The 23,450-nt window shown below is 39.4% G+C and overlaps 1 long non-coding RNA gene across 7 annotated transcripts in view; it reads left to right on the top strand.

The window, feature by feature from the left end:
• The window catches only part of LOC133096472 (uncharacterized), a 117,684-nt gene extending 98,675 nt beyond the window's left edge, over window positions 1-19,009 (top strand). For all 7 annotated transcript variants that reach the window (XR_009701788.1, XR_009701785.1, XR_009701789.1 and 4 more), the window contains one exon: window positions 18,745-19,009. This is a non-coding gene — a long non-coding RNA (uncharacterized LOC133096472). The remainder of the gene's footprint in view (window positions 1-18,744) is intronic.
• The last annotated feature ends 4,441 nt before the right edge of the window (window positions 19,010-23,450 follow it).

The raw sequence follows: 23,450 nt of genomic DNA, 5'->3' as shown, positions 1-23,450 counted from the left end.
TCTGTAGTTTTTTTTTTTTTCCTGTAATATCTTTGACTAGTTTTGGTATCAGTATAAAGCTGGCTTCATAAAATGAGTTGGGAAGTATTCTCTTCTTCAGTTTTCTGAATGAATTTGTGTAAAGTGGATATTATTTTTTCCTTAAATGTTTGGTGAAATTCATCAATGGACCTGGAGGGTTTTTTGGCAGAGAGAGGTAGATTCAATTTCCTTAATAAATATGGGGCTATTCAGGTAACTATATCTTCTTGTGTGAGATTTGAGAGTTTGTTCCTTTTTCACAATTTGTTCATTTTATCTAAATCATCGTATTTATTGTCAAAATATTGTTCATAATACACTATTACCTTTTAATATCTGTAGAATGTGTGGTGGTATCACATCTCTCCTTCCTGATATTGGTAATCTGTGTCTTCTCTCTCTCTCTCTTTTTTTAAACCTGATTAATCTGGCTAGAGATTAAGCAATCTTATTGATCTACATTAAAAAAAAACATATTTTGGATTCATTGATTTTCTCTATTATTTTTCTGTAATCCATTTAATTTATTTCTGCTCTGACCTTTATTATTTCCTTTCTTCTCACCTCAAGTTTCAGGGTTTGTTTTTTCCCCTAGTTTTACATGGTAGAAATTAAGTTCATTAGTTTGAAAACTTTATTCTGTTTAATATAGGTATTAGCCTTTTAAATTTCCTTCCTAAGTACTGCTTTAACAGGATCCTATAAATTTTAGCATGGTATGTTTTCATTTTCATTCAGTTCTAAATACCTTCTAATTTACCTTTGATTTCTTCTTTAACCCATGAGTTATTTAGAAATGCATTATTTAGTTTCCAAATATTTATTTGAGGTTTCTCCAGAGATATTTCTGTTTTCTTTCTTCCTTTCTTTCTTCCTTCCTCCCTCCCTCCCTCCGTTCTTTCCTTCCTTCCTTCCTTTCTTCTTTCTTTCTTTCTTTTCTCCCCCTCTCTCTCTTTCCTTCTTTCCTTCCTTTCTTTCTGCACTCTCATGGGATTTATTTTGCCAGTTAAATAATACATCACCTTTGTGTCTGTATCAGATGGAATATAAGTATATTTTAACTGACAAATAATACAATATTATGGCATCTACTATAGGTTTGTGGGACTGGTTATGTTGTGAGGTTTTTAATTTAAAAAAATTTTTTAATTGAATGAAAGATTCTTTAAATTCTATAGTGCTTCACAATTTTCAAAAGTTTCACATACATGATTCCATAAAATCCCATAATAACCCTTTTTCCCCCTACACCTATGTTGTCCCTCCCCCTCCCCTTGCCCCACTGGTAACCACTAGTTTGTTCTCTATATCTGTGAGTGCTCTTTTTTGTTTTATTCACTAGTTTTTTGTATTTTTAAGATTCCACATATAAGTGATACCATCTGATATTTGTCTTTCTCCGTCTGACTTATTCCACTTAGCATAATACCCTCCAGGTTCATCCATGTTGCTGCAAATGACAAATTTTCATTCCTTTTTATGGCTGAGTAATATTCCATTGTATATATATGCCATATCTTCTTTATCCATTCATGTGTTGAAGGACATTTATGTTGCTTCCATAGCTTGGCAATTGTAAATACTGCTGCTATGAACATTGGGGTACATGTATTTTTTCTAATTGGTGTTTTTGTTTCTTTTGGATATATGCTCAGGAGTAGAACTGCTGGGGCATATGGTAGTTACTATTTTTAGTTTTGTTGGGAACCTCCATACTTTTTTCCACAGTAGCTGCATTCCCACCAACAATGTAGGAGAGCTCCCTTTTCTCCACATTCTCACCAACATTTATTATTTGCATCCTTTTTGATGATAGCCATTCTGACAGGTGTGAGGTGATATCTCATTGTGGTTTTTGTTTGCATTTCCCTGATGATCAGCAATGTTGAGCATCTTTTCATGAGCCTGCTTAATTCTGGTTTGGTCATAGAACATACTTTGTATGACTTGAATACTTCTAAATTTATTGAGACCTGTTTTATGGACAAGATTACTGTTTATCTTGGTAAATATTCCATATGCATTTTATAAGAATATATATTCTCCTGTTGTTGGGTGGGGTATTCTATAAATTTTTATTTGATCAAGTTGATCGTGTTGTTCAAGTTTTATATATCCTTACTGATTTTCTGACTACTTGTTCTATCAATTATTACAAAAGGAATATTGAAATCTCTAATAGTTGCAGATTTGTTTACTTTTCTTTTCCGTTCTATCAGTTTTTGCTGCACATATTTTAAAGGTCTATTACTGGGTACATAAAAGTTCAGTGTTGTTATACCTTCCTGATTAATTGACCTCTTTATCATTATGAAATAACCTTCTTTATCCATGAAATATCATCTGCTCTGAAGGTAAGTTTGTTTGATGTTAATATAGTCCCTCAAGCTTTCTTTTGATTAGTGTTAGCATGGAATATAATTCTCACCCTTTTTCTTTCCACCTAATTGCTTCCTTATAATTAAAATGCTTCTTATAAACAGCATATAAGGTGTATTGTGCTTTTTGTCCAATCTGATGATCTTTGCCTTTTAATAGGGGTGTTTAGACCATTTTCATTTAATGTGATTATTGAGGTAGTTAGGTTTAAATCTGTTACATTGCTATTTATTGTCTATTTGTCTCAGCTGTTCTTTGTTCTCTTTTTTCTTTTTCTGCATCTTTTAGATGAACTGAGTATCTTTTATGATTTCAGTCTATCTCTTTTGTGAGACTATTAGTTAAAACTCTTTGTTTTATTTTTTAGTGGTAGCTTTAGGATTTAAAGTATACATTTTTAACCTACACAGTCTCAATGCAACTTTTTCTTTTTTTTTGGCTGCATTGGGTCTTAGTTGCGGCAGGCGGGATCTTCGTTGCAGCCACAGGCTTCTCTCTAGTTGCGGCACACAGGCTTAGTTGCCCTGGGGCATGTGGGATCTTAGTTCCCCCACCAGAGATTGAACCCGTGTCCCCTGCATTGGAAGGCGGATTCTTAACCACCGGACCACCAGGGAAGGCCCTCAATGCAACTTTTAAAAAAGGTTTCATGGTCACTGAAATTTAGCAACATTAGTTTTAATTTGAGATTATTCTTCAGAGCAATTTATCCAAATGTGAAGAGTATAGCACACTAGCTAGCCTTTGTTAAAAGTTGTATTGAATGTTACTATTGTGAACAAAAAAAAAAAAACCCAAAGAGTGTTGTTTTAACCCACCAGTTAAAACACGCCAGCTTTAACTCACCAGTTCTACAAGGGTTAAATTGTAACCCACTGCAATTTCCAGACAGTGCACCCTGAGAGGAAGAAACACTGGATGAGGGTCCCTGTGCTTTGGATAAACAGGCCCTTATTTGGATGTATCTCAGGAAGAATTTCAATGACCCCAGATTCTTGCATCTTCCTATATATAGAAAAGCACTAAAATCCTTAACTTGAGATATCTGTTCTTTGTGATTGCAGTCATCTTTTACCAAGATGTATACTTGACTGCATGTATTTCCTAGCCAAAAAAATTCATATATAAACTGACTTCTCCCCTGCCTCTTTGAAGCAGTTCCCTCAGAGCTACTAGAAGCTGTCTCCTGGGCTATAGTCCTCAGTAAGTCCCTGAATAAAACTTAAACTCACAACTCTCATGTTGTGCATTTTTCTTTAAGTTGATACTATAGATATTGATTTTGGATTTTCAACTTAAAAGCTTGAGTTATTAAGTTGAGTTATTAAAGTCACCTGAATGGAGCAGACAGGGTTATGCTCTCCTACCTGGCCCTTGCGAGACACTCTGAAGGGTTTGTACACTTTGCCTTTGACAGGTGAGTGCCAAATAACTTTCACTTGCCCCACAACAAAGCCAATGAGATTCAAAGGTTAATTTAATAATTCCTGTTAGACAAATTCATCTGGGGGTCAAGATAACTATACATACACAGTACATTCAGTGCTTAAAATTAGATCTAGGAAGGAGGGTGAAGTAAGATGATTTGTTTAACATTTCTCTTTGGAGATAAAAGCCGGTAACGGACATTTTCCTGGTACAGTCATTTCAGGCAATTTGCCTAAAAGATAAGATTATTTCAGGAAATCCTAAAAAGATGTGAAACCGCTCCCCACTCCAGTTTTTACCCTTTCCACAGACACTGAATAGGTAGGTCATAATTATCAGTATTATCTAACTATTCTGTTTCTAATACAACATCAGTTTTTTGCTGGTTTACTTGCTTTAAAATTTCATATTCCAATTCCTTATTCCAAGAATGGAAGAAGATTAATAATGGAATAAAGTTTTGCCATTTTTCATTTAAGGGAAGATAAAAGATGTGCTATGCTAAAATTTGGGACCAAACCCAACACAATGATGTTTGAATCAGTGTTAGGGTTTAAAGACTCTATTGCACAAACACAGAATAGGAGAGATGGAGGGACCTAATTCTTGGAGAAATTCATAATAAAAAGAGATAAGGATTGGCTACCAGCAATTCAGTAAGAAAAATAATAGTATAAAAAAACAGAATGACCAATCAAGAAAGCTATTGCCTCATTACACTTGGCTCTGGTAAGATCCCTTTCCGGAGAAATTCTCTTTTCTTCCTATGTGTGCTGAGACCATGAAAAACTGAAGTGTGCTGATGAGAAGGTTAGAAATCATGTCAGACAGAGAATACACAAAAGAAATAGGAATAATATGCTTGGAGAATAAACTGCACAAGAGATGATACTGTCTTCAGAAATTGAAGAACTATCATACAATATGAAACTTTTATGACTGCAAGCACTAAGACCAAAAAGAAGATGTTTCCAGGAGTTCAATGGGGCACAAAATAGAGACATTATGACGTTATGATTGTCCGACAAACTGGCAAGCTACCTCCCAAACCTCTGAACTCATGATATTTTCTTGGGTTGGGTGGCCAACAGTGTGGGATGCCGGAAATGATTCCTCATTGAATGGGGAACAGTAGTAGAACTTTGTGGCTGTAGTTCTCAAACTTTTTGGTTTCAGGACCCCGTTATACGCTTAAAAATTATTGAGGACCCTAAAGGGCTTTAGTTTAATGTGTGCTATATTAACTAATATTTGCTATGTTAGAAATTAAAACTGAGAAAATTAAGAAGTCTTGATGTATTAGTTCATTAAAAAATAACAATAATAAAACCATTACATATTATACAAATAACACATTTTTAGGCAAAAATGACTATTTTCAAATACAAAAATTGAGTGAGAAGACTGGCATTATTTTACAAACTCTTTAATGTGTGGTTTAAGAGAAGACAGCCAAATTCTCATATCTTCTGCATTTAACTCTGTTGCAATATTGCATGCCATGTAGCCTCTGGAAACTCCACTGTATGCTTGTAAGAGAATGACAGTCAAAAAGGAAAATGCTGTCTTAGAAGTACTATGAAATAGTTTTGGCTTCATGAACCCCCTAAAAACATCTTGCACATACCAGCCACATTTTAACCCTTTTATTGTCTAATAACATCAACCCACTTTATCGAACAAATAATACTACATGAATAAGCCAGGCTCTCCTCTTTCAGTGCAGGACTGAGAGGATTCTTTCAATACTTTGGAAGAAAGCATCCACATGTGAATTCATCAAAATATAAAAGGATTGTTTATTGATTGATTGATTTTGCCACAATCGAGATGTATCAGCCTTCAACCAGGAGAAGTTCAATCCTCTTGACAGCATCATATCATTGGCTATTATAAATTCAAATGATTCACCTGTAGAGAAACTATCTTGAAAAAATGTTACAACTGGGTCATGTCAAAGTTGACACATTTATGAGGAAATTTAAATTTGAAGTTGTCCAAAAAGTAATTTCTTGATTCACAAATCTAAAAGCAAAGTGGATTTTCAATTCATAAGTAATTTTCCCTGTTTCCTCAGTTCCACATAAACTTTATTACAATTATTCTGTGAACCTGTTGGGATAAATACAAAGTTAAATTACAAATGAAGAACACTCCATCTTGTACTAAAATTTTTAAACTAAATTTAAACTTACATGTTTCCACAACACTAAAAATTTTCAGATCATATTTATGAGAATGCACTTGTTTATGCATGACAAAATTTATGTTTTTATAAATTTGCAAAAACATGTACTTACACATTATGCGTTAAACCTCTGGCAGATTGAGATGAAAATGTTGTGCTAATTTACAAACAATAAAAGCTTATTTCCACTGAAAGTATTAAACTGACCAGTCTAAATATTTGCTTTTGTGGTACCATATTACAAAAGCCCAATAACAAAACAAATTCCATTTCTCTACTTTTTAATACTGCTATAATATTTAGATTATTCTCAAAACAATCCAAGTTTATGGCCTAGTCCACAGCTTATTCTTAATAATTAGATAATAATCACAATATTTGTTTAGTAAAAGATGAGGTTGTCTAATCATTTTCCAAAAGGATCTAACTTCCTACACTCATTTTGCTTCTTCTCATTTGTTGCTAACAATTTCCATGCATCTCTCAAATTCTTTTTTTTACCTAGTCATCTGATTTTTCCTACTATTGCGATCTGATTTCTAGGCAAGGCTGCACATCAATCAATTCAATCACTTAAAACCTTTTCCCGCATACACTTTTCCAGCTCAAACCTTCATATTTCTACTAATTTAAGAGAAAGGCTTCTTTGGAATGCTAGGTCCCCAAAATAAGACCAAAACAACCTGCTGATAAGAGGATGCTGACCTGACCGAGGTAAGGGAGAATGCTGCCTCTATGGAGTCTCATTAGCATCTCAGGGGGGACAGGCAAAGTTGGAATATTTATTGAGACTTTTTTAAAAATGTATTTATTTGTTTATTTTTTGGCTGCGTCGGGTCTTAGTTGCGGCATGTGGGATCTTTCGTTTTGGCTCTAGTTGTCGTGCTGGCTCCAGAGCACGTGGGATCTGTAGTTGTGGCACATGGGCTCTCTAGTTGTGGTGTGCAGGCTTAGTTGCCCCATGGCATGTGGGATCTTAGTTCCCTGGCCAGGGATCGAACCGGCATCCCCTGCATTGCAAGACTGATTCTTAACCACTGGACCACCAGGGAAGTCCCTTATTGAGACTTTTGAAGTCTGGTCTTTTGAAGGAGGAGGGGGCAGAGGTGGAGCTTGATTAGAATTGGGGAAGAATCAGGATGTAACAGACTAGAATTGGTGGATCCAGGAAGGTAAAGATTTTGAGGATAGGATTTAAAGATTTTCAGGGTATAAACTGTCATTTAATGTTGGGTATTAATTAAGAGTTGATGGGTCTTTTATTGTCCTGACATGAGCAATAATGTTATCTTCAATTTTAATTTTCCTGGGCAAGAATCTCCTGGAAGAGTAGGCTGATGAATAAAGTAAATTCATGTTAATGTAGACATAGACAGTAGCTGTGTGTTATAGATGGTTTCAGTTCTCAGTGTGATTCTCATTAAAAGAAAACAGAGGACCACAAAATTTTTGTGGAGAAGAGGATGCCTAGTATATAAATATTTTAAATAAATTTTGTATTTTGAATATGTATTATATGTATAAATAATACACATTATAAAAAGAAATATATTTATAAATATGTATTTAGTGAATGAATGAATGAAAACTCTAGGTAGGGAGGAGAAACTGACCAAGCAGCCTGATTCAGTCCCCCAAGTTTCTCCTTCCTCCATGAGTTCTAACATTTAATGTCTTTGTCACCACCATGCCCAGATTTCCCTGAGTACAGTTTACAATTCCAGCCAATAAAGAACAAAAATATACTTTCTTTTGAATTCCCTTGGCATAGCTAAGTTAGGCAAGAATTTTAGAAATTGTTAGCTACTAAGAAAACATTGAGAGACGTGAACAAAGAAATAACCCTAACATTCAAACAAAAGAACGACACCTATAATAACCAATGGTATGTCCACTCACACCAATCAGTGCTGAGTAAACAGAACCATCCACTTACTTGGTGAAAATTCCATGGTTGTTTCCTCAAGGCAGCATTGCTGATAGCAGTTTAATCACTGCCTAGCAATGTACACACTCTGATTTTCTGAGACAATTCCCGTAATAGTGCACATCCACAAGATGAAGTTAAAGCGCCTTTGCTTGGCACTCAAGACCTATGCAGTCTGGACCAGTCTACCTTTCTGGCCACATTCTCTGTCCCTTCTCTTTCCCCAATGCCTTCCTGACCACTGATGCCAAGATACTTGCCATTTCCTGGACTTAGCATCTTCATTCATGTCAAGGTAACCACTTCTTAGAATGCCCTTCCCAAACCCTCTGTATCATGTTGCCCAATTTACCTAGTACAAATAGGACCCCCTCTGTGAAAATTTTCCCATCCCCCCTCCTGTGCATCCGTACTGCCCTTGCCCCGCCATCTCACAGTTAGTTCTGTACATTTGCTCTAAGCAGGTGGTTGGTGCACCGTTCAACACACATTGGTTGAACTGCATTAACTTGACTTGGTTTGGTTTAATTTAGCTTGACGTAAGCCTGCCACTTTGCACACTTCTATTGTTTTGCTGTATTTTTAACCCCTGTGGTGGTTTCCTTATTGCATTACAGAGTGAGCAGATGCATGAGAGAAAGGGAAAAAGAATAAGAACATCCAAGAAGTTCAACTCTAAGTTCCATGAGAACGACTCCCTGTCAAAGCTGTGTTTCTCTTGCTTCTGGTTTCCAGGCAGGAGACAAATAGAATCTTATTTAAAAATAGATATTATTAATGATTACTCTGTTTTTTCACCTAAAGAATAACTATCTCCCACCTATAGACAATTGATCCTGGATGTTAGGAATTGATCCAGGATGGAGAGCAGATTCCATTTTATGTGGTTTGAGACCCATGAATGGCTCTCTGCCCTTTCCCTCCAGAGAGTTGCCTGGGGTTAGGAAGGCATGTCAGGCAAAAGTGGCCTTCACAGGCTGATCATGGTGTTTCTTACTGTGAAAAAAAAATGTTTTTCCATGTCTCTCATTTCCCCCACCATCTTTGGGAACGCTTGCCTGCCTTCCTGGGTCCTATCTCTAGTACTTATGACAGCCACAACCCCTAGACCCCCTTGCCAATATGTGTATCAAGTATCATCTGCTTAGTGCAGCTGCCGTGTTGGGCAGCCCTGGAAGAGGGTCTAGGGGTACAAAGGGAGGAGTACATATATTTTTTTATGGTGCTTCATCTCAGCTGTGGCAGACAAGGGATTGGGAAGTGTTAGTGCCAAGCCCAAGTGGAAGGACCCATAGACTGGCCTAGGCAGAGGCAGGCCTTCATTGGGATCATCTAAGCCTTGCATTCCAGGAAAGATACTGTCCCCCATTGAGGCTGAGGGTCTATGTTACACCCATTGCTTTGCAAAATTCCTTCTTCAAGAGAGTGAGAGGGGGAAGCTTTGTCCTTAGCCCCATTTCCTACATAGACAAGAAAGCATGCAATCTGAGTAAAACGCAGAGCTAAATAACAATCTAGAAAGGAATCCATTATTTCTCTGTGTTGTTTATAACAATTTATATCCTGTAGTCATTGATAAAGAGACACTTCTTTTCACTGAGAAATACTATAACTTAATGACTCTTGAGAACAGAAGGCATCCCACGTTTATATTAATCGTTTTACTTTCACGAGTAATACCCTATGCTTATTGCATGTAGCTAGACTTTACCCTTTATTTTTATTCTTTTAGTTGTCTGCCTGACTTTTCTTTAATCTTTATTCCATTACTTATGAATTCTGTCAATTTTTATGGTTTTACTCCTTTGTTAATACTGGTGGAAAAAAGAAAACCCCCAGTTTCTTCTTGCATAGGATAAATAGAAGAGATGATGCCTGAGACCTAGAATGCTATGTGACTCACATTATAAATGGGAAGTGAAGCCTAGAAGAGTGTTGGCTCTGGAAACAGGGAGACCTGGTTAGAATCTCAGTTCAGTCACACAATAGCTTTGTGGCCTTGCTCAAACCCTCTGAAGCTTTCTCTTCATCAGTAAAATGCAGGTGATGAGAAACCTATTTCACAATAGCTTTGTGAGAGCTACATGAGATAATAAGTATCACCTCCTTACTCTATCATTATTACATTAAACCACATGAACTTGACATTTTCTGTATTTTAAAAAGCTGAATATTTATACATTTATATAGTTCAATCTTATGTTAGTTAGTAAGATGCAAAGCTGGAATCCAAACTCAAGCCTTCTGCGTCCCAGCCCCTTGCACTTCCATACTTTGCTAACTTTTGTTGTCAGTGCAACTTATTTTCAGTTGGACATGTAAAGAAAAAAAATGTTGCCTGCAATTCCAGTTCTACAAGGTTCAAGCCATTAGCCACTGTAGTTGCCCTGAGAGGAATTCAGGATGAAGAAAAACAGGAAGCATTTTGTGCTTTGGATATACCGGCCCTTAGATAGTTAAGATGCATATCTAAGGAAAATTTTCAAATTTCAAAAATTTCAAAACTTTCAAATTTCAAATTTCAAATGATAGTTAAGATGCATATCTAAGGAAAAATTTCAGATTCTTACGTCTTCCCGTACATAAAAAAGCACTAAAATCCTTAACTTGAGATGTCTGTTCTTTGCGATGAGCAGTAGCATTTTTGATGTTTGGGTACATGTTTTTTCCAGCAAAAAAAAAAAAATTCATATTTATCTTGGCTCCTCCCTTATCTCTTCCAAGCTGTTCCTCAGGGCTATCTGAGAGGCTGTCTCTGGGCTATACTCCTCAGTAAGGACCCCAAATAAAACTTAACTCACAGTTTTTATGTTGTGCATTTTTCTTTCAGTTGACAGACAAGTGTTGCCAAGTGGAATTATGGAGCAGCTTAATATAGGAGATGTGTGAAGAGAACAAATAGTAAGAATGGGAGAGAAAGAGAAGTTATGGGCTTGGTGCAAACATCTAGACTTTACGAATATAATGTTTGCCCAGTTATCCTGCCTCTCATAAGAGAGCAATGAGGTGTATGTGGTGGAAGATCTCAGTTATCTTTCTTAATGCCAATGTCATTGGTTAGGTAATGTGATGGTTAATTTTATGTGTTCACTGGACTAGGCCACGGGGTGCCCAGACATGTGATCAACATTAGTTTGGGTGTGTCTGGGGTGTCTCTGGATGAGATTCCATTTGAATTGGTAGACTGAGGAAAGCAGATTGCCCTCCACAATAAGGGTGAGCCTGGTCCAATCAGTTAAAGACCTGAATAGAAAAAAGGGCGGAGTAAGAGGGAATTCTGCCTACCTGACTGCTGGCACTGAGATGCCAGTCTTGTACTCTGACTGGAACCTACACCCCCAGCTCTCCTGAGTCTCCATCTTGCTGACTGCAGATCTTGGGACTTCCATGCAGCCTCCATAATCACATAATCACATTTATCCTTATAATAAATCTACCCCCCATCTATCTAGATACATGTAGATATATAGACACATTGATATCCTTGTGAGGGTTAAAGGAGATCTCTCTCTATATATATTCTCTCTATTGATCTAGCTAAAGGATCCTGATAAAGGTCAAAAAGAGAGAGAGACATTATAGCCTAATTTTGCAGGTTCTTTGAGGATTAAAGGAGATAATATATAATATATAGTAAAATATTTATTATATATTTATGTATATAGAGAGAAACAGAGAGAGTGTGTGTATATACATAGAGAGAGAGAGACAAAGAATGTATATCTATCTATCTATCTATGGAGAGAAATATATACATCCTATTGGTTCTGTTCTTAGGAGAACACTGACTTATACAGGGATGGATGCCAAAGGTTTCCTTTAACAATGCACTCTGGAGCTGCCATCCATAATTGTACCTAAGGGTTTTTGTTTGTTTGTTTGTTTGTTTGTTTGTTTTAAAGGTAATGGTGTTAGCCATCACTTTTAGATTTAGGTTTTCAAAGTCTGAGCACACAAACCCCCTAGTCTGTCTTTAGGCAGCAAGCTTTGTTTTGTCTGTGAGGCCATTATGCAAATAGAAAGGTTTCCTGTGGGTGAAGAGGAATGTGTCTCAGATTTCAGTGGCAGTGTCCAGGGCAGAGTTTGAGATGGTGTGTCATTTGAATTCTGCATTTGAATTCCAACTCTGCTATTTATTGGCTATAAGAAGTAACTTTTTTGAGCTTCGGCTTTTTCACCTGCAAAGTAAGCACAGCAAAAAGCAGCTCAGAGGGGTCTGGGAAACACTTAAGAGGACAATGTATGTGAACTGCTCATTGTAACTCAATAGTGTTTTAAGAATAGTAGTTGTTGGAATGTATTCTTGTATGTTGAAAGGAGTTTGGGTTTTGGACTTGTGTACTTAGGTTAGTTAATCTTTTTGAGTGTAAGGATCTTCATGTACTAAAGCTCAAAACGAGAGAGAGAAAGAGAGAGATTACAGCCTACTTTTGCTGGTTCTTGCGAGTATTAAAGAGAATAATGTATGAACCATCTCTAGCAAAAATCCTGGCAATGCATGTGCTTCCTTCTTCCTATAAAAGTATAACTCTTTATTAAATTAATAAACCATTAGTTACTTTAATGTTACTCTAAGTGTATATTTTTAAATAAAGAATAATCAGAGAACTGCTCACACCCAAGTTCTGGCAAGTGGTGTCTGTATGCATCTTCCACTGTCACCCGTCACTATCACCTCTTCCAGCTCCACAGAGCTTCTCACCCTGAACCCTTCTTGGCCCATCAAGAACCTGTAACTGTGAAACACAAGGCCCACAAAATTTTACCACAAGAAACAATTGTTGAGATGTATGGCTGACAGATATGTATTATCTCTGCTACCTGGTACTCAAGACTATCACATAGTTATGAGATTTCACAGGAAGGCGAAAGAGATTTCAGCTTTGAACACTTAGATGAGCCAGAAAAAGGAAAAAATTCTAAACTCATCACATATTCATAGCTCCCTGGCCATGATCCTTGTTTATTTATAGATCTTATAACCACTCTTACTGAGAGCTCTTAAGGTACAGATCAGTTAATGTTATACTCAACCTGGTTCAAGCTCTTGGAAGATCATTTTCTCCTTGGCAGTGAGATAAGAGGCAAAGAGAAGGGCATTTCTAAAATATTCAGTCCTGGCCTCATCCTCTTTTTAGCTCTGTATAGTCTGGGGCAGGTCACTTAACCCCTCTGAGGGTTAAAGACCTCACCTGTAAGGTAGCACTAATGCCTACCTACAGGCTGAATTAATAAAACCTGAATGTAAATAGGCTGCACAGAGGAGGCGATTTCACACACTCCCCTCTTCATTTTAGAACCCACTTTAAGGATGGAGAGAATGATGCATACTTGTGATTGAACAATGACTTGCACGTGACACTCCTTTGATGAGCTGGGTCCCCGATCCAAGATGGCCCTTGGTGACTGCTCTTCACACACTGGAATTGCCCGTGCAGTGTGGGGCTTCTGTATGGGGCCTCTGGAGTCAGACTACCTGTCACCTCCTCATATAAAACTCTTGGCGCATTGCCTTTCACTCGAGTCATCTTAGCAGGACCTCTAGGTTGTATGTCTCTAGATTCCACGTTGCCCCCACAAAGTAGGACAGTCTGCTCTCCGGCAACTCTTTAGAGGACAACATTCATTCCCTTTCACCTGCCCCTTCACTTACGCTTCCCTAAGGGTGGTGGAGTGACTTATTAGGTGAATCTAGGACTTTTCCTGAATTTGAATCGTGCATACTTGGGACAGCCTTTTCCAGATCTTCTCTCCCTCTCTCTCTCTCTCTCTCTGTGTGTGTGTCAGAGAAAGAAAGCCTGTCTTTGGGTTGCATGCATTTTCCACCAGGTAAATGACTAACCTCTGAAAGGGAGACACCGTGGTCCAGCTTTGCATGGCCCTGGTGGACACATTGAATCCGGGTGCATGGGGCGCATGATGGATCCTGGCTGCAAAATTCAAACCCTATTCTCCAACTCAGGCTTGTCAGAAACAAAGCTGATATTTGATTTCTGTATTCTTGTGTCTATGGCTCAATTTATTCTCAGCTCAGGAAATGAAGAGCAGTCACCCTCAAACTCCAATAGACTGTGACTAATACATGTTGACAATTACTTTGACTTTTGGTTGCCTAGGGATTTCCAGGCTAGGAACATACAATATGCTATTTTTCTGAACATCAGATAAGTGTTCGCTTCTCAAACAAGTTCTGATACTCTTAAAATAGACAAATACAACTTTCGTATATGGGGGCATTAAATTAGATTATGATCTGGGTAAATATCTTTCTAAGATTTGCTACAAGGGTAGCTCTCTTTGAGATTTTTTATTTTTTTATATTTTTATAAATTTATTTAGTTTTTTGGCTGCGTTGGGTCTTTGTTGCTGTGCGCAGGCTTTTCTCTAGTTGCGGTGAGTGGAGGCTACTCTTTGTTGAGGTGCGCAGGCTTCTCATTGGGTTGCTTCTCTTGTTGCAGGGCACGGGTTCTAGGCACGTGGGCTTCAGTAGTTGTGGCACTCGGGCTCAGTAGTTGTGGCTCGTGGGCTCTAGAGTGCAGGCTCAGTAGTTGTGGCTCACGGGCTTAGTTGCTCCGCAGCATGTGGGATCTTCCCGGACCAGGGCTCGAACCCGTGTCCCCTGCATTGGCAGGCGGATTCTTAACCACTGCGCCACCAGGGAAGCCCTCTTTGAGATTTTTTAAATGAATACTGAAGAGAATTTTTTGCAAATATTGGCTTCTGTTTCTGCCTTTTTAAAATTAATGTCTATATATAGTTTGGGCATTGGCAATGCTACAAAGCTGATCCCTCTTCAATGCCAGAGTTAAATCAAGGCCAACTCTGGGCACATGGTCCTAAATCAGGTTTACCCAGATGACTGATGCCTATTCACTGGACAAAAGCAGCCCTCTGAGAAAGGCTGTATCGCAGAGTGTTAGCAATGAATCCCAGGGTCAGATACCTGCCTTAGACCCTGGCTCCATCTTACTCGCTACGATCTGTGGTACCTTTTAACCTTCCCGTGCCTCAATTTCTTCTTTCACAAATTGGGGGAATAATAGTAACTGTGTTGTAAGTTTCCTGTAGGGATTACTTAAATTAACAGGCTTGGAATAATGCCTGGCACGGAGTAACAACACTGGTCCTGGAGCCAGACTGCCTAACTCAACCTGCCACCTACTCAACCTCTGTAGGTCTTGGCTTCCTCATCTATAAAACTGGTATAACAATACTTACCTCTTGGGGTGTTTACAATGCATAAGTGGGAACATCTGTGCAGAGTTTGTGGCAAGCAGTAGCATAAATAAGATGGAAGTTTATATTTTTCTATCATGAAAAAGAAGATTGAAGGAAGGCACTCCAGGTCTGATATGGCAGCGGCACCATTAAAAGAATCTAGGCTCCTTCTATCCTGTGGCTTTTTCCATGCTGTCTCATGATTCCAGCTGGCTGCTTGAGCTCCAGCATTACATCCACAATCCAGGCAGCAGAAGGGAAGAAGGGGCAAAGAAGGGATGGTATACACATAACCCTTTACTTAGTTGTTAGGTTTACCGAGAAATGTTCTCTTAGAAAACTCAATTCCCTTTGCTTGGTTAGCATGGAATTAGAGCCTTTTCTCAACTATAATTTTACTTCCTATAAAACTTGCTGGGGATTTTTCTGCATTCATAATCAGAACGAATCACATAGTTTCAGAAAACATTTTCCCCCAAGAAGTTTGCTGCAGTTGATGGGTTTATAGTATATATATTTGTCATTTACATTTTATGGAGGCTGCCCTCTGATAATCTTAACTTTTGGTGGGGGGTCAGAAACCCATTTGAGAATCTAAAAGAAAGCTTGGAAGTCCTCCCTGGAAGAATGCACATAAAAACATACACTCCTAATGGTGCATGTAGTGGGTTTTTATTGCATTGAAAATGTATTCCTTTCTCAGAAATAATATTAAAAAATGTACAATGATTTATGACTCATTCACTCTCATAAATGTTCAAGCTTGGCGAATTGTTTTGACAATGGGCTTTCCTTTTCTCTTAACAAAAGTCCGTGAGTTTCTCGGGAGCGTGCTCCCATTTCTCGACAAAGTCTTGTGATTCTACTGGTGATTCAAAGCCCTGATTCTGAGCAAACTGATGATGCCTGCAGCAGCAGACAAGGCTTCTTTCAGGATTTTCGCAGAGTACTCGAAATTTATAATGAAATGTGGGGCCTCCTCACATCCAAGGAGTCCCTCCCCCGCCCCGAGGCACTCCCCACCCCGTTATTCTTTCAACGTTGTTATCCCTATATGAAATCATCACATTCGTTTGTTTAATAAATTTATTTCTTTAAAAAATATCGTCTTAAAATCTTATTCATCGTGATTACTGAGTTTTTTGGCTCTGCATTAAATTGTGAGCGAGTGCCTCCCTTGACTCACCCTGATCTTGGCCCTCGAGGTTGGGCAGTTTGAAATAGGTTGGACTGAGGGGTGTGGGGAGGATTTACTCCACAGAAACTGGCAATCGCTGCAAATCAGACCTCCCCCACTCCCCGCTCCCCAGAGGCCTGGTTATTAAACACTATCAACAGACCACTGCCAACAAGCCTCATTACCAGAATCCCTTGTACTTTATCCTCCATCTCTTCTCTGAATGTTGGGTTCATGAACTTGCTGTAAGTGAAAACCACCGCCCCCTGGAGGACGATGCTTCCCCTGCAGCTTTCTTAAGAGGGGGGCTGTTTTTCGTCTGCCAGTCTTCATTCCACTGAGCCTAAAAGTGAGGTGAATACCCTCCTGAGATATTGCAGCTTTTCGTTTATTTCCTCTCTCAACATCTCAGATACTTTGAAGTACATGGCATCAAACTGTAAGCCCCACTATCCCTTCTACTGACCCCAGGGTCACTCTTCCACTTTTCACCACCCCTTCTGTAACCATTCTCCAAGACTTCCAACATCCATATAATTCTTGGTGCCTCTGATATCTCATTTAGTTGACCCCCTTCAATTGTTATGAACTTTTCCTCTCTTTACTGTTACTACCAATAAATCTCCTACCATTAAATCTCAAATTTCAGCATCGCATCCTGACCAATACCTCTTTCCTCTGCCTCTAACACTCATACTTCATTAATTCTTTGGCGCCATTAAGACCTCTGATCCACTAATCTTACCTCACTTCACTGTCCATCACCTCCACCTTCCCTAGACAGTCAGCATCCCCTCGTCCTTGATTCCCTCTTTATCCAGCTTAGATTCCATGGTCTATTGCAATAATTGTTCTTCGCATTTATGTTTAGCTGACAAATGGATTTTTTTCTGTTCCCACCAATAAAGAGGATCAAAGACATTTTGTATTCAGACAGAACAGACAACAGTATGCATTTACAGATTTTCCCCAGGGCTCAGTTAACTGTCTTTCTTTCTGGTGTAGTTCAAAGATATCTGGACCTCTGGACATCCCACCTTGATCCACTATACCAATGACAGCATGCTAATGGGACTGTCTGAGCAAGAAATGGCTAGCACATTGGAAAACCTGGAAAGAAACATGTACTCCAGAGGGTGGGAAATACACCCCATCAAGACTCAGGATGCATGCCACACCAGTAAAGTTTTTAGGGGTCCAGTGGTTGGGGCATTCTGGGACATTCCAGCCAAGGAAAGGAAAGCACAAATTATTGCATCTTGAAACTATCATAATGAAGATACTTTTTTTGGGAAGCAGCAAGAGTGCCATTAAATGATAAGCTCTGATTGTTGCTTAGGCATTTGGGGCATCTTGTGCCAGAGGACAAGCAACCAAGAAGAGTCACCATCTTTCCTTGCTTCTCCACCACTCCCCCTCCCCCCACCCCATGTACACACAAAACAACTCAGCCACCCTCAAGGTCCATGGAGGCCTCTTCTCACCTGCTGGAATGTGTCTCTCTAGGTATGCACATGCCTCATCTCCCTCTCCACCCTCCTTGCCAACGCTGCCAACCCTGCCCTCATCTCTATCCTGATCACCTCCTTTGTTTTCATCATATGGCTTAACATTATCTGGCCAGATATTACATTAGCTTGTTTTTAGGTATGTTTACTATTTATCTCTCTCCGCTAGAAAGGAAGCTGCATGTGATCAGAGACTGTCCTGTTTATCTCTGTAATCCCAGGACCTAAAACAGTAACTGTTGGCATTAAACATTCAGTAAATATTTATTGGATAAGTGAATGAATTTGTTGACTGAATACACTTCTTCCGTAAAGGTACCAAACTTGCTAATACTACATGTGCTTTACCTATGCACAGAGATCTTTTCTTCTAGTAGATTTTCTCAGGACAGGTATGGTGCTGGCCACTGAGGATGAAACAGGGGCTGGCAGCCAGGAAGTTATCGATCATGTCATCCAAGTCCATGCTCATGGGGAGTGACAAGCTGCCTACAAATACCAGAACCTGTGTTAGCAATTCTGTAGGTTCACTGACCTGCACCCACCCCACTCCACCCCTCCAAAACCAGGACCCCAGATAAATGAGGAGACCCCTCAATCTCACCAATAACCTATTACTAAATTGGAGTGCAGGAGACTTACTTATCTGCACTACTGTTGCAGCAAAAATAGAAATGAGACTTTTCTGATAAACAAGGAAAATAAGGAAACAATGAACAGGCTGGGGAAACAACATAAACAGGCCTGAAAGAGTTAAGCAATCTTGGTTATTCTTCAGCTGTTACTACTAACAAACACTTGTAGCTAGACTTGGCCTTCACAGGGCTGACTACTCTCTAACTCCATACAAATTACCATTTGCACCTGACATTTCTTCTCCCCCTACACTCCCTTGTAGCACTCTTCACTTCAGAAAGAAGGTCACGGGCCGATAACTTCAGGGACACCAGACCCGGTTGCAGAGCTACCTGATGTCAGCTTTGGCCATGAATTTGCAGAAGAAAAGAAATGCAAGACCTTCACTACTTTGATCCTTATCACATACCCCGGACTGCGGACTGCGAGCCCCACGTATAAAATCTTCTCCGATTCCCCAAGGAGGGAGGCACAGTTCTTGAGACGTTAGCCTACTGTGTCTTCCCTTGGCCTGGCAAAGAAAATAAAAAGCCTCTCTATTTCTTATCTTCCAATTCTCTGTCTCCGTATTGCTATTCGGCATTGGTGCACAGGGAGCCAGATTTGGCAACGCCACGTGGCCCATTCCCCTCGCAGTGACGGATGGGTAAGTCTCTCCTCTTGCCACTAGTGTACTAAGTCCCCTCGCTCAGAAAGCAGGAGCCGCAGGCCGCAGAGGTTCTCAGCCACAGGGCCACCCCACCTCAGGATAAAGAATTCATTAATGCCTTAGGCATTTCATACAATGCCTCCCTCAGTCACCTGCTTTCTCTTAGGTTTTTTTGACTGGAAGAAAAAGGGTGGAGTCACTGCTGCAGGGGCAGGAAACTGTGCCAAAGCCCACAGATGCGCACACGTGCTCTCACGCATGCGCTGTAAGAGTGTGGCCGGCACCAGTGCTCATGGTGTGGATAATGAATGCTCTGTGCGAATAACTCCACCCCTGGGGGTTGGTTCCTTTTTATTTTGATGCTCTTAGGCAATGTGGGGTGAGGGAGGCCTTTGCCTCTATGCGGAATTTAAGGGGAGGAGGGCGCCAAAAATCTCAGGAATCGAGATAGATTATATTTTAATGCAATATTTAAAAAATTGAAATTAATGCCAAAAAATCCATGATGAACAAAATATCAAAATTTTAAAAGAAGGCCACTTACTAACTTGTTGCTATTGGGCCAATTAATATTACCAAACCTCAGTTTCTTCAGTGCCCCAAATGGGAAAGGAATATAGTCAGTTGTCTTGACCAGGAGGTTGTAAGGGTCAAATCAGACAATGCATTTGAAGTGCCTGATACATGGAAGGCACCCATGGATATTATTATTCACAAGCATTTATTGAACAGTTGTGCTAAAGGTGACACAATGTTTGTTTCTCTCTCTCTTTTTTTTGCTATTCTGCAGTATCTATGAGTCTATGAGGAAGGTTAATATTGACAGTTCTCCCAATGATGTTTGCCATCTAAACCTCATCTTGCAAACAAACATAAATAAATATTGACACGGCTCCCCGACAGACCAGTTCCCTGAGCTTCTTATGTCCAGCCCACTCCATGACAGGAGCTGAAGCCTCTGTCCTTTTCCTGTGACCTCCACGCTCTTTCTCTTTTGTCTCTCCCTGCTTCCTACTTCCAGACGACCAATCTCAGGCGTTCTCATTCCAAACTGATGATTGCTCAGCCAAGGGTACCGAAGGATGGAGTGGGCAGAGGTGGGGAGAAAGACGCCTTTGTTGGCATGACAGGAATGCTCACCCTGTGGATTTCTCCTGGCGCTGCTGTTGTCAGGTGCCTGGTGTGTCGTTATCAGTTTTCCTGCTACCTGAAATGAGGAGTAGTGGTGAGGCCATGGTATGGATGGAGGGCAGAGTTCCAAACTGGAGACCATGACTCAGTAGTGGACCACGAAATCATTTATCATGGAATCAGGAGTGAATCATGGTTGCAATCAATACTAGAAAAATAAAACAAAACAGCATATGCAATATCAGAGTATGCCACACATAATAAGGATGAAAATTGTTTTGTGGGTCTTTTGTGTCTGTGATATATACATATATGTGCACTGTGTCACATATGTGAACGAAGAATGTCACCTGCCATATCGGTCAAAAAAGAATGTTGTGGCCATCAAGCCATCAGCCACTGGCAGCCACCCCCAACGGTGCACCCTGAGGGGATTCAGGATGGAAAAAAGCAGGATACTGTCGCTAGATAGCTAAGGTGCATATCAAAGGAATAACTTCAATGAGCCCAGACTCTTGCATCTTCCCATACATAGAAAATCGCTAAACTCCTTAACTTGAGCTATCTGGTTTTCTTTAATTAACCATAATCTTTTGATGTTCCGACTACCAGGTCTTTGTTGCAAAAACTCCTGCATATCCTGGCTCCTCCCTCACCTCTTTGGAGCAGTCCTCAGAGCTCTCGAAGAGGCTGTCTCCCTCAGCAAGTCTGCTGAATAAAACATAATTCTCAACTTTTAGGTTGTGCATTTTTTTTTCAGTTGACGCACATAACGTATTTCCTACTGTGAGTCATGGTAAAATAACTTGAAAGCCACCGGTGTAGTGGTTAAGAGTTCAGGTGCTATATAGTCAAACTTCTTGGGTTTAAATCTTGACCATGCCACTTACTTGCTATGAGACCTTAGCAATTTATTTCCCTTCTCTGTGCCTCAGTTTCCTCATGTGTAAAATGGATGAATAATAGTACCCACTGCAAAGAGTGGTTATGAAGATTAAATGATTTAATGCACACAACGCTTGTAGAATAGTGCCAGGCACATAGTAAGCTCAATAGAAATTAGCTATTATATTATTACTATCAGCAACAGCACCTTCATGTAATGTATGTAAAGTGCCTAAAGCAGTACCTGAAACATAATACGGGCTCAGTTTGTCCTTGTGGAAGAGACTTTGTTGCTTACTGTATTCTACTGTATTCTCTTCTCCTCTGCTTTCTGGCACCCAGGAAGATGACACTTGCCCATCTCACTGAAGATAGGCAGGACCTTGCAAGTAGGTCTGGCCAATAGATTGTAGATGGAAGTGATGTGTGCCACTTGCAGGCCTGAGCAATTCGTTACTCATTTGTGACTTCCTGGTGCTCTTTGGCTCTCCTGAGGCAAACCCTGAAGACTTGGGTTGGGGCAGCAGTGAAACAGTGTGGTGGAACTTCTAGCCTGGGTCCTTGAGAGACTGTGAATAAAGCCTACTACCTCCTTTCACCTCCAGCAGCCTGTGTGGACAGGTCGCATGTAACCTTTGTATGTTTGTTGATAACAGCTTTATGCAGATATAATTCACATGCCATCATAGGCACCCTATTAAAGTGTACAATTTGGTAGTTTCTCATATATTTACAGAATTATACTAGATTTCACAGGACCTGGAATGCCAAGCTAAAGAGTTTAAGTTTTATCCTGTAGTTAATAGGAAATTGTCTTTTAATTGCAAAAAATGTTTATTAATGAAATAATCTGACAAACAGTATCCTCCCTTGCATTTGGCTTTTTCCTAACTTTATCCATATGTTACATGTTTTTTTCATGTTTGTAATCATGTCCTATTTATGATTTTGTTTTCTACTTTCACCTTAGTGTTATTTTATATACACTTTTCTCTATATCTAAATTGTCTTCATTTTTAATGAAGACACTTCATCTCTTGCTATTATTGGACATTTACAGTTTTACATTATGTGTGTAGAACTGTTTTTCATCCATACAGGTGTGTGTGTGTGTGTGTGTGTGTGGCTAGACTGGGGTGAGGCAAGTGAAGTGCCAAGGGTAGAAAGTTTAAGGAGGTGTCCACATTCAGACCTGCAATTTTTCACCTAAGTACCTCACTTGCCTCACCCCAGTCCCAGCCCTATACCTATAGTACGGTGTGTGTGTGTGTGTGTGTGTGCGCGCGCACACGCATGTATGTGTGTTTTCCTTTCAAATTATTTCCTCAGGATGAGATTACTGGTTCTCATGATGGGATTATTGGTTTTGAGTACATTAAGATTCATATTGCTCTTAATAGGAATTACTAGAATGTTTCTCGGAAGAATTCCATTGATGGTTTTTTAAAGAATAATTTTGATATGCGTACAATGTCATTTTACAAAGATTACAGAGGCAACAGGGCCTATCAAAACAGTATGTCCCAAATACAGTACTACTGTTGCTATAGAAGATCCACAGGTCTGACTTTTTACATTTGATAGCCCAGTCAGAATACTCCATTTTTAGCCAGTTATGCTTTCATGCAGTCAACCTGTAAACTCAATCATCAAAGAAAGAACAACAAAGCCATTCATATTGAATCTATGTCCCTAACAGATAACCCCTCTGTGTATAGCAACCTGGTCACTCAGGGTGACTTTGGACAGCAACCTCTATGCCACCAAAGATCTTATGAATGAAGCGTGGTAGGCTACTGCTGTTTTACCACAAACCAAATTCCCAGTGGTAGGCTCAAATTAAAATTCTATTATTGGGGGGACAAATAGTATCAGAATTTGCCTACTAACAACAGTTTTTATAAAAGTCAAAAGGAAAAAATCTCTGGGCTAGTCTGTTTTGTATAAATTTTTCCTAGGGGGGCACTTTTTAGAAGTCACTAAACGGAAAATCACCAGAAAGGAGTTTAGAAAGGTCTGGTTCCTGAGTCATTACCGGGCAGAGGTAGTTCCCAGTATTGCATAATTAGGGGAAATATTAGAGGGAGATGGAGTAGAAAGATCAAATTTGAGGTAGGGTGCAACATCATGGAGAAGCGTTGTTGGAAAGAATCCAAAATTGTCTACAAAGCTCTTCCAGCAACTTTCCTCTGGTTATCTTGGAAACTAATGTGTTTTCCTACCTGCCAATTAAGGCCGATTAATTTATTATCTAGCACCTCCTAATTCGGAATATTTTGAAGCTACAATATTAAAGTTAACTT

The sequence above is a fragment of the Eubalaena glacialis genome, chromosome 8, assembly GCF_028564815.1.
Source record: "Eubalaena glacialis isolate mEubGla1 chromosome 8, mEubGla1.1.hap2.+ XY, whole genome shotgun sequence".
In the NCBI taxonomy this organism is placed as follows: domain Eukaryota; kingdom Metazoa; phylum Chordata; class Mammalia; order Artiodactyla; family Balaenidae; genus Eubalaena; species Eubalaena glacialis.
This window is presented reverse-complemented; position numbering and strand designations above follow the sequence as displayed.